This window comes from Phascolarctos cinereus, unplaced genomic scaffold (assembly GCF_003287225.1).
Source record: "Phascolarctos cinereus isolate Bilbo 61053 unplaced genomic scaffold, phaCin_HiC Scaffold_5;HRSCAF=322, whole genome shotgun sequence".
NCBI classification, from domain to species: domain Eukaryota; kingdom Metazoa; phylum Chordata; class Mammalia; order Diprotodontia; family Phascolarctidae; genus Phascolarctos; species Phascolarctos cinereus.
In genome coordinates, this window is record NW_027555958.1 from 7,405,505 (window position 1) to 7,419,343 (window position 13,839).

General features: G+C 47.7%; 1 protein-coding gene across 1 annotated transcript in view; it reads left to right on the forward strand.

The window, feature by feature from the left end:
* AGAP1 (ArfGAP with GTPase domain, ankyrin repeat and PH domain 1) overlaps positions 1-13,839 on the forward strand; it is a 482,721-nt gene that overhangs the window by 256,552 nt on the left and 212,330 nt on the right.

The window sequence follows — 13,839 nt, forward strand, 5'->3', positions numbered from 1 at the left end:
TACTGGTAAAAATGATCAAACCTCCCTCCCCCCCGAAAGAGATGAGGAAATCTGCCTCATTTCCTCATGGCATGGGTGGTGGGCGTGAGTCAGAGGGAGCAGGTGCTGCTGGGCATGCAGTCTGAGCTGGCTGTTTGTGCTGGGTTTTTTTCCCTCTTCAGTACAAAGGATGGGTCCCTGGAGAAAAGAACTCAGGGATGGGGAGGGGGTCAATATTTAGCAAGGAAGGTGATAGAAAATAGAAGAGGAATCAATTGAAAAAAACAAAAACATTAGTATGTGAACTAACCAACTTAGAATAGTTTCTCTCTGCTAATTCTGGTAAACTCACAAAAATCTTGAGAGTCTCTCACTATCCTAAGATGCATTTGGAGGACTTGAAGAATTATTTGTTATTTTAAAGAGAAGTTTCTCAATACATCAACCTTGGGGTTCGCTTTGTCTTTCCTAATTTTGTGTTGTTTTGTTTGGCCCCAACCTCTAAGTTCACAGCGTTCCTAGCAAGGAAGCTCTTCTGATGTAGATTAGCAATGGTTCTGTACCTAATATCCTTGGAGAGTTCTCTGGTCCCAGGGCTGGAGCGACCAGCCCAAGTGCCCCAGCCACCACATGTCAGAGATGGGACTTTGAATGCAGTTCTTCCTGACGCTGAGGCCCACTCGCTGGCCATGGTCCCCTTGCCTCTCATTCAGGCAGCATGTTGTCTTTTTAGCTCACAGACGCTTGGCCAGACTCCTCTTCCCTAGAACAATCCTGTCATCTTGAATTTAAATTTCATTTTCTTGGCCGTCCAAAAGATGACCTCATGCCACTTTGGTCCCTATCTGGCCTGAGGTTGCCTTTCCCTAATGGAGGCTGAGCTGAAAGGCGAGGGCCAGCTCCTGGGTGAAGCTGGAAGCCTTTGCTTTGCCTTCTCCACCTGCCATCCCCCCCATCCACACTCAGGGAGAAAGGCTTCCATTACCCCACTATCTCCAAGCCAGCCAGCCCACAGCTTCCATGAGCCTCGTGGCTTCATTACTGCCTGGTCTCCTGGGTTCTGGACCCTGCCACTGAGCAATTTGGCTTGTCTTTGGAAGAGAGGGAGAGGAGGACTCAGTGAAAGAGAGCCCAATTTGGCCACCGTTAATGCATCTCAGTGTGCCATGGTGGACAAGGGTAGTCCACTGGAGGTGGAAGAAGCCTCTGCTAGCTCTGTTACCCTCACCCTTTTCAGCCTCAGTTTCCTCGTCTGTTAAAAATGTATTACCCTCTTCCCAGGGCCACTCATAGAGACTGAAGGGGCCTTCGAGGAAAATCCAGGTCAGACTAGTGTTTGGAACCCAGCTCTGCCCCCTCACTATCTGTGTGGCCTTAGGCCGTAGCTCCCTGGTCAGTAAAATGAACAGAACCGGGATTCTTTTCATGTTATATGCCCCACTGACCATGTGGCAAAGCCTCTCGACTTGGATATAAAAAGGTCACATTTTCCTAACCTCCAACTGAAATTTAGAATTTCCTTCATCTATGAATTAAAACGACAATGACCTGCTGAGCCAGGAAGGCCTTAGCAGAACCAGGATTCGAACCCAGGTCCCATGACTGAGCCCATTTTCCACTATTCCACACAGTGTCTTCCCTTGAGTTGCTCTGCGCTGACACTGCGGCATTGACTAGTCCCATCGTTGGTCATCTCTGTCCAACAGCTGAGTTGGCGGTCAAGCCCAATGAGCTTTGATTTGATTCTCTGATTATTCGTGATTTGGCAAATTCTCCCACCTCTGGTTATTTTCCTTGGCTGTCCCCATGCCTCTGACTCTCCCTCGTCTTCACCTTGTGAACTCTTTCTAGACCCAACTCAAATCGCCCCCTTTTGACCCCCCTAATTCTTCCCTCTGTTGAGTGTCTCCGCACTCTCCCATCTGTGGCTCGTTTGTACGAAGGCATTGATACGTCCTCTCTCCCATTAGACTGTGAGCCCGGTGAGGGCAGGGAATGGCTTTTGCTTTTCTTTGTACATCCCCAGAGCTTAGCAAAGTGCTTGGCACATAGTAGGTGTTTAATAAATGCTTCTTGACTTGACTCAGTGGTGTCCATACCTGGAGAAGAGTTTGGTTCTTAGTGTGACCGTGAAGGAAGGCCCTGAGCAAGGTACTGCTATTGCTCCAGTGGGGCGAAGGTCAGCCCAGTTCTTCCGGGCCTATCAGTCAAGCTTTAGACGTTCCAGACATGGGCCCGGTGGGAGCCTCTCTTCCGTTGTCTGAGGTCCAGCCTAGCCTTTTGGTGATTCTGTTTGCTTATCTGTAAAATGGGAATGATAGTAGCTCCCACGGTATTGTGAGGATCACAGAAGATAATATGTGGAAAGTGCTATACAGATCTGTGGGCGCCATGGAAGTCTTGGTTCTTACTAGTATTGGTATTGATATCTGTTGTTCTAGGGGTACCATGATTGTGTCTGTGGAAGGGCAGCCCATGCAGATGTAGTTATGGATAGCTTTGAGAGCACTGGCAAGCTCAGACCAATTCAGAGACCTGTGACCAGTAATGGTCTGGACCCTGCGCCAAGGCCACGTGAGGTTTGGTTTCAGACAGTAGGGATACTCAGCCTCAAGACGAGAAGTCAGAGTGAACATAAGAGTTGTATTAGAAGGGATGCCATATGGATGAGTGGTTAGCCTTGGTCGGCTTGGCCACAGAGGGCAAAACAGACCTGTAAGGGAAAAAGTTGCATGTTTCCACTGGGTGCAAAGAAAAGCTTCATAAGGATGAGAGATGCTAGCCCAGAATCAAGATGGGCTGGGCTGCCTCAAAAGGGATTTCCTCCTTGGGCAGGACTCTCACATGGGGGAAGGATTGGAATAGGTGTCCTCCCACTCCAAGCTTGAGATACTATTAGTATCAGGGCTCCCAGATAAGGAAGCCTTTCAGAAAAGTGAGCTTAGTAACCTGACCAGTAAGCAGAGCTCCTTGAAAAAGGGCAAGCCTGGCTCTGGCTGTCCACACCATCATACATGTTAGGACATTTCTAATATCAAAGTGAGTATGTATGAGTGCAAGGAAGCGCAGTGTCATAAAATGCCTTGAGCATTTTCCCCTTCCATTTCAATATTCAGAAAGCTGCGCCGTGTGCCAGGCTCCATGGCGGGCACTGGCTATACAAAGACAACAAAACTGCCTCTGCCCTCCAGTAGCTTGCACTCTTCGATGGGGAATTTCATGTGGATACAGTAAGTCAATACGACATCCGTACACAGCTGTTCAAATTAATTTCTGGATGGGGAAAAAAAATCCTAATGAGAATGAAGATTGGGAGAAGCTCCCCATAGGAGATCACACCCAAGGTGGGCTTGCATTGAGCTAGGCTTTAGAAAACACAAAACAAGGGATCCTTGGCACAGGGTGGAAGGTCTCAGAAGTAGGGTGTCTCCTTCCCATAAGCTCCTCATTTATTTCTTCACTTCATCAAGAAACATCTATTACAGGTTTTAGTCTGTGTGAGTACAAAATAACGAAGCAATTCCTGTTCTCAAGCAACTTCCGCTCTGGCAAGGGGGAGGTGGGAGAAGAGGCGGCTCTACTGGCCTAGATACTTGGCATTGACTCAGATTATTTCGGAAAGCACAAAGAATGATTTATCCAACATCCCTTCATTGCCACACACCATAAACCATCAGTAGGCCCAGTAGATGAGCATATTTTTAAAAATATCTCCAACTGTTTGTGAGAGAGACTATAGAAAATTAATGCTGGAACCAGAATTTCTACTGAGAGAGAAGGAAACAGACAGGGGTAGGGGGAGAGAGAGAGAGAGAGAGAGAGAGAGAGAGAGAGAGAGAGAGAGAGAGAGAGAGAGTTTTTAAAAAGGAGAGTGAAAGAATACCTTTGTTAACTCACAGCTATGTTTATGCTTAAGTGATTTCCTGTTTATTGTCTGCGCCCTTTAGCCTTTCAGAAATCAGGCTTTATAAATGAACTGAATGCTCACCCAACACTTTCCACGCTGTCCTGATGTTTACAGAACCTAGTGAGTCTCCCTGGGGTGAGAACAGGACAAAGCAGCATCTCTGGATTTCCCTGAAAATGTGTGAATGTGAAGCACACCAAAAATTATAAATAGTCTAATTGCCTGAGAATTGCTTTTCTGAGCAAGGGGAAAAGATGGAAACTCCTCCCCCTTCTCTCGGTTCCTAACATCCGTTAAATTTGTTCGTGTTTTAGCCCAAGCACAGCCCATGCATGCCTCTCGGTACAAGCATCTGTGTCGGGATGCTGGGTTTACAGTGGTGGCTTACTGTCCGGATCCCCCAACTGGCCTGTCAGGCATTTTGAGGGCTCTTTGGGATCCCGGGCAGTACAGACACGGGGGGCGCCCCTTTTCCCTTCTCTCTCATGTTGCTAATTGTGGTGGGCGATGGTTGGGTGAGGACAAATGGATTGAGCATCTTGGTTTTCCTGGAAGGCAGCACATGTGAGCGGAAGACCCGGTCTGGGGGAGAGGCAGAGAGTCCAGCCGCAGAAGGAAGTGCTCTCTCCCTCCGACAGAGACACTTTCTCTCACAACTGCATTTTATAAATATTTTCTTGTCGGGCTCGGAGCGTGATTGTCATTGGCTTCTTGCCGAGGAGGCCTTTGGTGGACGGGGAGCTGGGAAGGGGAGGGAGCTCTCAGGTGTGCCCGTGGCCCCAAACGGGAGCCAATCAAGGTGCGATTTATGTTCATTAAGGGCTTGTCAAAACTGAAAAATCTTGTAATCAACAGCAGTCTCGGAGAGGCCCCCTCGATGGCTGGGAGTGTCGCCTCCTCAGCGTCGGCTCTGCCTGGGACAACTCTAGGCTGGAAAGCCGCTGATGATTACATTAGGCTAAGCTGCGAAGTAAATGAACCGTGTCTTATTTCGGCGCAACTATCTCAGTGTAGTCCTGCCCCGCAGGGTACTTTATAGCATTTTATGGTTTTAAAATTAGTGTAGCTTCCCATTTGCTGCAGGGTGCTACATGTTATGCCTTTGAACTCAATAAGCAAAGGGAAGGGGGCCTTTTGTCCCCCCCCCTTTATTTTTTTTCTCTGCAGTTTAGCAATTTTGTTTTGCATCTTTTCCAGACGACGTTTTGCAATAAAAATGTCTGACTGCCACAGACATGCACAAAAGTATCTGCAGAGGCATGGAGCCCGGGTGGGTTGGGGGTTTGGTGTCCCTCCCCCAAATTTTCATTAAGCTCTGTGTTGAACAATAGCTTTGCAGGTTAGTCCTCTTGCCTCAGCCAGGCAGGATCGGTTCCTTGAATTTGGTATCCTCTGCAAGAAATGTCAGTGTCACTGGGAGAAATACTCCCAGCATCCCTCTCTTCAGGTAGAAAATGCATGCCTAGTCGTAGCATGGCACCCTGAAGTCAGGAAAAGTTGAATATCTAATTTTGTATTTGGCTTAAGACACAGAAAGTTCAGTAGACTGACGGCTTCTGAGTATCTCCCTTGGGTGGAAGACTGAGAAATGGTGATCCCTGAAGAAGTGGCAGTTCTAGCTCAATTAATGGCCTTAGAGATGAATTAACATGTGGACTGTGGATCATAGGGTTGCATGGATTTAGGTCCGGAAGGGACCTGGAGGGTCCCTTTGAGGCCACGGCTCTCATTTGACAGGTGAGAAAACTGAGGCTCTGAGCAGTTAAATAATTTTCCTGAAGACACAAAGATAGTAAGTCAGGATTCAAATCTGGTGCTCTGTGGAAAAAGGACTAGTGGGGTGGGGAGGGCAGGAATGGTACAGTCTTTAGCCTTCAAGGCTCTTCCCTGAACATTCCTTTGAAAAGTAGAAGAACTGACATTCTATAACAAATCAAGACTCCTCATCCTATTTGAGGGGAATAGTCCATAGCAGTCCCCCCCCATTCTGCCCAAGGACTGCCCCTCCCATGAAGTCTGGCCTGATCCCTCAGCTCTCTGGGCTGATCTCAGAACTACTGCGCACATTTGTTTTCTGTTCTGTGGATACTTGTGGGTGGATGTGCCAGGACACTTTCCCTTATGTCTTTCTATTCCCCATGCTTAGTGCAGTACATGATGCCTGAGGGCCTAACAAATAAGCTAGTCACGTGATGGTGCCCTCCAAGGACGTGACCAAAGATCTGCCACCTTTTTTTTATGCGTCCTAAATACTGAAGAAAACCATTCTGTCTCACAGAGAACTGTTTTTTACAAAAATGAGGAGGAGGAGCAACCATAGGGAGAAGTCATCCAAATCTTGGATCTGGGAGAAATCAGTGCAGCTACAATCTCTGCCTGGCACCAAAATGCCCAAGTCCCAGCTGACAGTCTTCTTGTGTTCAAGCCCTGTTTGACAAAATAAATCCCAGGGCATCAAAAATAACTGTGATGACCCCTTGGAGCTCATCGTAATGAGATTTCAGGGATGGGGGCAGCAGCAGCCCAGGGTTGCCTGGGCTGTGTCGTTCACACTCGGCACAGAATGTACAGTTGTAGCCCATGCTGAATGTGGGGGCCTCGGAGCACGCATGTGTGGCAACGTGTTTTCAGCAGTGAGCTAATCCTGCCCGTCGGCCTACAGTCCGGGCTTTGTACAGTAAGACTACCGATGAGTCCGTCTCCCTTTTGGAGGATTCAGGTTAATTCAGGTGTTTGAGCAGTGATGAAGTCACCAAGCCAAAGGCATGTTTGCAATTCCCGGGGCCTTTCCTGGCTTTTGGATGAATCGTGAACAGTAGCCAGCCCCTCAGGCTTGGTGGGTGTTATTGTCCTGGATGGACAATGAGCAGTGGGTCTAGAGACATGATCTGAGTGTCAGCTGTGTGATCCTGGGCAAGTCTTTTTCCTTCTGAGAACATGTTTCCTTGTCTTAGAAATAAAAAAAAAATTATACTTGAACTCCTGTGGTTGGTCTGATGATCAAATGAGGTAAATTATGTAAAGTGCTTTGTAACCTCTAGAGCTGTTTACAGCTTATTATAACTATTGTTAGCTCATTCTTCTCATCTTTTATTATTATCATCACCGAACATTGAATTTAATGATATATCATTGTCGTACTATCTGAAGTCTCCTGTATAAACCATTGAAACCTTCTGGCCCCCTCATTAGAAATCACAATTTTTTCTTTAAAAAAAAAAAAACCCGTCATTATTTAACTATACATTGTACATGATTTACCATTTCACTATACGTTGTACGTGATTTACCATTTCACTATACATTGTACAGGGTTTCACATTTCACTATACATTGTACAGGGTTTAACACTTAACTATACATTGTACAGGGTTTACCATTTCACTATACATTGTACAGGGCTTAACATTTCACTATACACTGTACAGGGTTTCACATTTTAGGTTTCCTAGGCCCATAGCCCTATAGCCCAGGGGGTCCTTAATCTTTTAGGTGTGAGTGTGTGTCATGGCCTCCTTTGTCAGTTCAGGGAAGCCTCTGGACTCCTCAGAATCATGTTTTTAAATAATTGAAGGAAATGCTAAATTTCAATTCAAGATTAGTGAAAATAAAGACAGACAATTTTAACTTTTCCCTTTCGTGAACTCTGAAATCTGTATAGGGACCATAAGGGGCTCGGGAGAGGTATAGTGTCCATGAGAGCTTGAAAGAATCTCTGCAGCCCCCAGTCAAGGTCCACAGCACTCAGATGAGGACCCTGAGGCCCAGGAGGTCACACGATTAGGAAATGTTGAGACTAGCCTCGAGCACAGGCCCTCTGAGGCCAAAGGTAGCCCTCTGCCTCGCTCTCCTATTTCTTATCGTGCTGTTGTCTCCGCCTCACCTCCGTCTAAGAGCTTCACGGCTGGGACAGGAGGCTGCTGTGCATTCACCCTGTGCTGGCCAGGCCTGCCATTTGCCCTTTTGATGTGATCTCTTTCGTTAATCTCCTTCTGGAGCCGCCTGCTGGTATGGCGGCCTTCTCCATGACCGCGGCCCTTTGGAGGAGAGGGGAACTCCTCTAGTAAAGGTTGAGGCGTTTGAGTGGAGGATTTCCTGCCACTCTCCCTTGCCTTTGCTGATTCGATGGAGGTGTGGGCAGGTGCTTCCTCAGTTGGTCCAGGGCACATGCGGTCAGGTCACACCTCACTCTTGCTCGCTTCTGCTTCAATGTCCTTTGAGTTTAGTGGGGGAGGGGAAATCGTATGGTAAAACCATAAGATGTTAATGACACTTTTGTTTTCGATCTTGATGTCCAGGGCTGGTGGCCATTCACGGGTTAGCTTGCACACACAGAGAAGCAGGGGGGCAATGCCGTGGAGTCCTCTGATCCGGCCTCAGACACGTAGCCGTGTGACCCCGGACTTAACCTCTGTTGGCCTCCGTTTCCTCATCTGTAAAATGGCGATGAGAGCACCCACTTTGCAGGGTTGTTGTAAGGGTCAATGAGATCATATTTGTAAAGCATGTGGGGCCCAGCTCCTGGTGCACAGTAGGCACTATGTCAATGTTAGCTGTTATTCTTTTTATTAGCTTATTATTCAGGCTGTGCAAGAAGGAAAGATTGTTATAGGTCAAAACCAGTGAGCACCACAAAAGGATGAGCTACCTTGGTCATTGCAGCTAGCAGATAAATAAACATTAAGCATATCCACAGAAGTTTAATGTCAGAGACTATTTTGTATTTCTTTGTTTCATGGGAGAAAAAAATCACAGCCCATTCAGCGGAAACAAGATTTTTCACTTGTGGAAGTTTCCAAATGTGGACTCTTGATCATCCCAAGCCCTGTAGATTATAATTTTTTCAGCTGTATCCAAATGTCCTTTGTCTGGAACAGCTCTAGGCTTTCTTCCCAGATGGCAGGCCTCGCCATCACTTCCCAACCTGGGAGCACCATCTCTCACCTCCAGGCCTTTGCCAAAGCTGTTTCTCAGACTTGAAGGTCCCCCTACCCTGACACCTTTTTGCCCCTGTGTCTTAGGATGCCAAGGTCCCTTGAGTCTCTGGTTTGTTGCTTTTTTTGTTCCTCCCACATGTTAATGGCCCCTTCACTTCTTGAATTGTCTTTGGAAATTTGGGTATGAACTTATCTGCCGACAAGTCGGTTCCTTCCAAAAAGATCGAAGCTGTTTTAGGGGAGGGACTCTGACATTTCTGCCTCGTGATGGCCTTGTAGAAGTGAATTGAAATAATCCTGCTCAGATTCAGTCAGTCACTGAGCCTTCATAAATCATCTCCTGGGTGCCAGACACTGGATTCATTCTGGCTAATTATTTGAAGGTAATGTCAAGCGTTTGGTGTCAGGTTAAAGCTGGTGGTTATTGGCCTTGGGTAACCAAAAGAACGCAAGATTGTTTTCCAGATTGCCGAAGGTACCCTCTCAGTGGAATTCAAGAAAGGGGACTCCTTACAAAGAATACTGGGGGGAGATGAGTGATTGGGCTGAACCACCCACACCCAAATGCCCAGCAGTTCACAAAGACATAGCGGCCAGTTACTGCTCACTCTTAGACAAGACAGATCCACTACCCCGAGATACCCGAGCTTAGCTGTGAGCCATTTGCCTTCCCTAGCCTTCATAGGCTGATGATTTAGGGACTGGCCAGTTTGCATTGGTGGTTTATGACATCTCCTCCGGCCGATTCTCTGGCTGCCATCTGTGCTGGACCCAAAGTCGCTGCATTGGGTAACTCGCCATTCCGCTAACACACTGCTGGGTGGTGCTCTGCCAGCCTCTTAGAGTAGCAAATCAAAGGATGTTTCATGTGGAGATCCATTGGGTACACTGAGGCACTAATGGCTCATCTCCCGCAGAAGGTGGTAGCCCCGGGAAGTGATGCTGCCGTCAGCAAGCTGCAAGCCGTGGGTCTCTGCCACAACTCCAGTAGCTAGCAGGTTTCTCTCATCGTACCTCATTTGCATCTGGGACATCAATTAGCATGTTTGTTGAGGCTAATTGAATGAAACTCAATCATAGCTCTTAATTGCTTGACTATGTGAAAAGAAATCACATTAATGCAGCTAATTAAGTGTATGGCAATAGATGCAACATAATTAGGAGCGAAATGTAGAAAACAAGGGATGGCGGAGGTGTGAGCACAGGGTGCAGGGGATTGAGATGCTGCTGTTTACCTCGTTCAAGACGCACCTCCGTGGAGATCCCTTGGCTCAGCACCTGTGTTAAACACAACAATCCAAAAAAAAAAAAAATCCCCAATGATGAGCTTGGACAACCTGAGAAGAAAATGCAAATGGGTTTTCAATGACTACTTCTTCAAGCTGTTGAGGGGCCAGAGATGGTGCTTCTGGGGTGGCCCTCGAGTGGGCTCCAGGGACTTGTTAAGAGCTGTTTAAAAGTCCTTGGCTGTGAATTACCCTCATGCCTTGTTAGATGCCTCCTTTCCCCTTTTTCCTCCGATCAGCATTTTCTCCCCGCTAACATCCGACAGGGTGGCATTGCTCTCATTTGCATATCAAAATCCATCCGGCTCCCAGCCTGCCTTTCTGGCAGCATATTCCAGATAACAGTGAGACTCCAGTCTGTTCTACAGCCTGTGATCAAACCACCCCTGAGTGGCTTCTGAAGTTTGCATGTTCCCAAGAGGTTTTCCCTCTTAATTCGTGATTTTCCCTTTCATTCCTCAAGTCCCCAGTTGCTAGAAGGGAGAAGGAAAACTCTGATTCCTTTAAAAAAAAAAAAAAGCAAATGAAAGCAAAACAAATTAGTGTTCTTTCTTCTTCCCCTGAGAAAAGACCCAGGGTTTCCTTGCTACCCTGAAACCAACAGAAAGGTTGTGTGTGCCCTCTCCACCTGTTTGTGGCGCAAAAGTGAATATGTCCCCGTAGAACTGTGAAAATTCTATTTGCTGGAAAGCAGCACCACACATCTAAACTGGGGGCTTCCTGAGCGTCACCCCAAAAGCGTGACTCATCCAGCACAATTTTGGGATGACAAAGTATCTTTTGATGCACAGGTCCCAATGCGCGTGGCTTCCTCCATCTTCCTCCATCTGGGCCCTCTCTACAATGAGGGAGTTGGTGTGGATGACCTCTGAGGGCCCTTCCCATTCCAAAATCTTAGGCTCCCAAGTCACTTCACCTGGGGGGCCTCAGTTTCCTGATGTGTTTAGTGAGGGGATTGGATTAGACCGCCTCTGAGGTGTCTTTCCCCACCTAAGTCTGCACTACTGATCAGACTTTCCTACCCTATTGAATGCAGGAAAGCCAATCTTCTGGCCCTCGAAAGGGTCAGGAGCAAGTGTGATCCCTTGGCCCTCGAAATGAGCAGGCGCTTTGTACATTTCAACAACAGATTTAAATAAAATATTGTAGTTATTGTATATTAAAACTCGCCTGTCTATTAAAAGAAACCATGCTGAGGATTTAGTCACTCTTTGATTAGCCTCATCTCTGAGCCCATAAGCAATAAATGCTCAATTACACCCCTGTTATTGTCTTTTAATTTGTTAAGAATTGGCATTAAAGAAGAAAGTTATAGCAAGTTGATATTTCCTAAGGAACAGATCTTCTGCAATGAGGAGGAGAAGGCATCAGGAAATGAACTCAGCCATTATTAAGAAATGGGAATCCAGAATTTGGACTGCATGCTTGGAGTGTATCTTTGCAGAAAGGCCTTAAAGATGAGGCCGTTGGCCACAGTGCATGAGAGCTGTCAAAAAGGCAAGAAGAAAATGTGGCCAGCCTTCTTTTGGCTGAGCTGGCCTGCAGGAGGATAGAGAGGTTGGTGCGTTTTAGGCCGCCATGAGGCATCCTGGCTCCATCCCTTGGGTGATAGCCAGGGGTCTGCTTGGACAGCTAGGAGCCAGCCCTGATTAGTCTAGAAGGAGATTGGTCTAAACTCAGAGTCAACTGGCATCCTGCACTTGGAGCCATAAGAGATTTTCAAGGTCATCCAGGCCAACTGCCTCATCTTAGAGTTGAGTAAACAGAGGTCCAGGGAGGTGGTGACTTACCCAAGGTCACACAGCACATGGTACTCTATATTAGATATATCGGTCTATTATCGGTTATTGTATAGATGGTGGTGTGAGAGCAGGGACAGGGGATTGAAGTGCTTTTGCTTCTGTTTACCTCATTAAAGACACACCTTGATGGGCATCCCTTGACTCTGGCACCACAACAACAGCCCAAAAAAGAGAAATCCCTGAATGATGAATTTGGACAGCCTAGATAGAGATTTGTGGAGCAGATCATTGGATGGCGACTTTGAACTGAAAGGGGCTTTGGAAGCCATTAAGGCAACCTCCCCCTTATACTCAAGAGAGTTGAGGCTCAGGCGGGTGAATGACTTTCCCCAGCTCACGCCAGGAAAAAAATGGCGGCACTGAAATCGTCACTCAGGTCTTTGGCCTCCACACCCGGTGTCCTTTCCATTTGTTTCATCAGTTTTCCTTCTCAAGAAGGATGTTCCTTGGAGTTCCTCAGTGGTTCCTTGGCTTCAAAGAAGCCAAGGTGATGAGGAAGTGCTTTACAGAACAGGTTTCCATCTGCCTGGGTAAACGCCTGGAGGTGGGAACAGTGCTCCAGCCGGGGTAAACACATGGAGGCGGGAACGGCGCTCACGCCAGTTCAAGGGGCAGCCTTGGGTTCATGGGCAGGTGGAGTCAGCCGTTCCACTGGCTCAGTCCGTTTCATAGAGCCGATGTGATGGCTAGCCGGCCACAACCCTAGAGGTCATTTTGCCCAACTCCCCAGTTTCACAGCTGTCGGTATAGAAAAGGTGGAGCAGAAGTATTAGTCTCTCCAGGGGATCCTTGTGGCCCAGAGCTGGAAGGAGCCTGAGGCCATCCCAGCCAGCCCCACCCTGCCCAGGAGGCCCCTCAAGGACCTGTGTGGACCAGGCTTTGGAGGGAGCGATTCTGCCAGGGATTTGAACTGTGGGGAAGCACTGCTGTTGGACAGAGAACCAGAAGGAGCTGCCCTGACAAGCATGGATTGGCGGAGTCTTGCCAGACAGACTCAGATGAACCTTTCTGCTTGTGGCCAGGACAGTGTCCAGAGGCGAGCCCACAGGTGACCTGAGTGCGGGGTGGTAGAAAGCCTGCCCGACATCCCTCTCCCTGCTGTCTTCCCCTGAGGGGCAGGGCACAGTCTTTCCTCATTGGGCAGCAGTCATCAAAGGGACAAGCAGACTTGGGCTCACATAATTATGTCCTGTGTCCCTAATGCTCCAATTCCCATGCGTCTCCATGTGGGCGCCCATGCCTTCTAGTAAGAGCGAGGCCTTTCCCTGTGGCTCTCAGGCAGTCGCCCATCCCGGCGGTGGCCTGTTCTCTGCCTCTCTGCATTCACCGAAGTGATTTTGGCCATGCTCAGCCCTCTTCCTCCCCAGACCTCTTTTGTCATTGTCGCCATTGTTGTCTTCTGTCCTCCCTTTATTTAAGAATATCAGCGTGGACATAGCTGTAAGTCCGAATAATTGCCTGTGCTCTGTTGATATGCTAACAGCATTCCAAAACAGTCTTAGCTGGTGTTTGTGTAGGTTTGCAGACAACTTCCTGGAAAGAGGGCCAACCTTGGGAGTCTTGGGACAAGACTCCGTGAAGCCCCACTCTGCCCTTCCCATCTGTGTGGTGCCACGCAAGCCCCTTCATACGGGTAGGCCTGATGTCCTCATCTGTAAAACTAGAGATTCAGGCTAACTGGTGTCTGCAGCTCCTGCCAGCTGGAAAGCCGGGATCCCAATAACTCAGTCATTTTACCTTTTTGGATCTCAGTTTCCTCATCTGTGAAATGGGGCTAGATCAGAGGTATCAGACTGCTTCACAAAACTCCCGAGTCCTGCTAAACCACGTCAAAATGTCATTGGGAGATGTTGAACAAAATAAATAAAAATACACTATAACATAAATAATGATAATGTGTGGTTTTCTGAGGACGCAGCCAGCAGGGC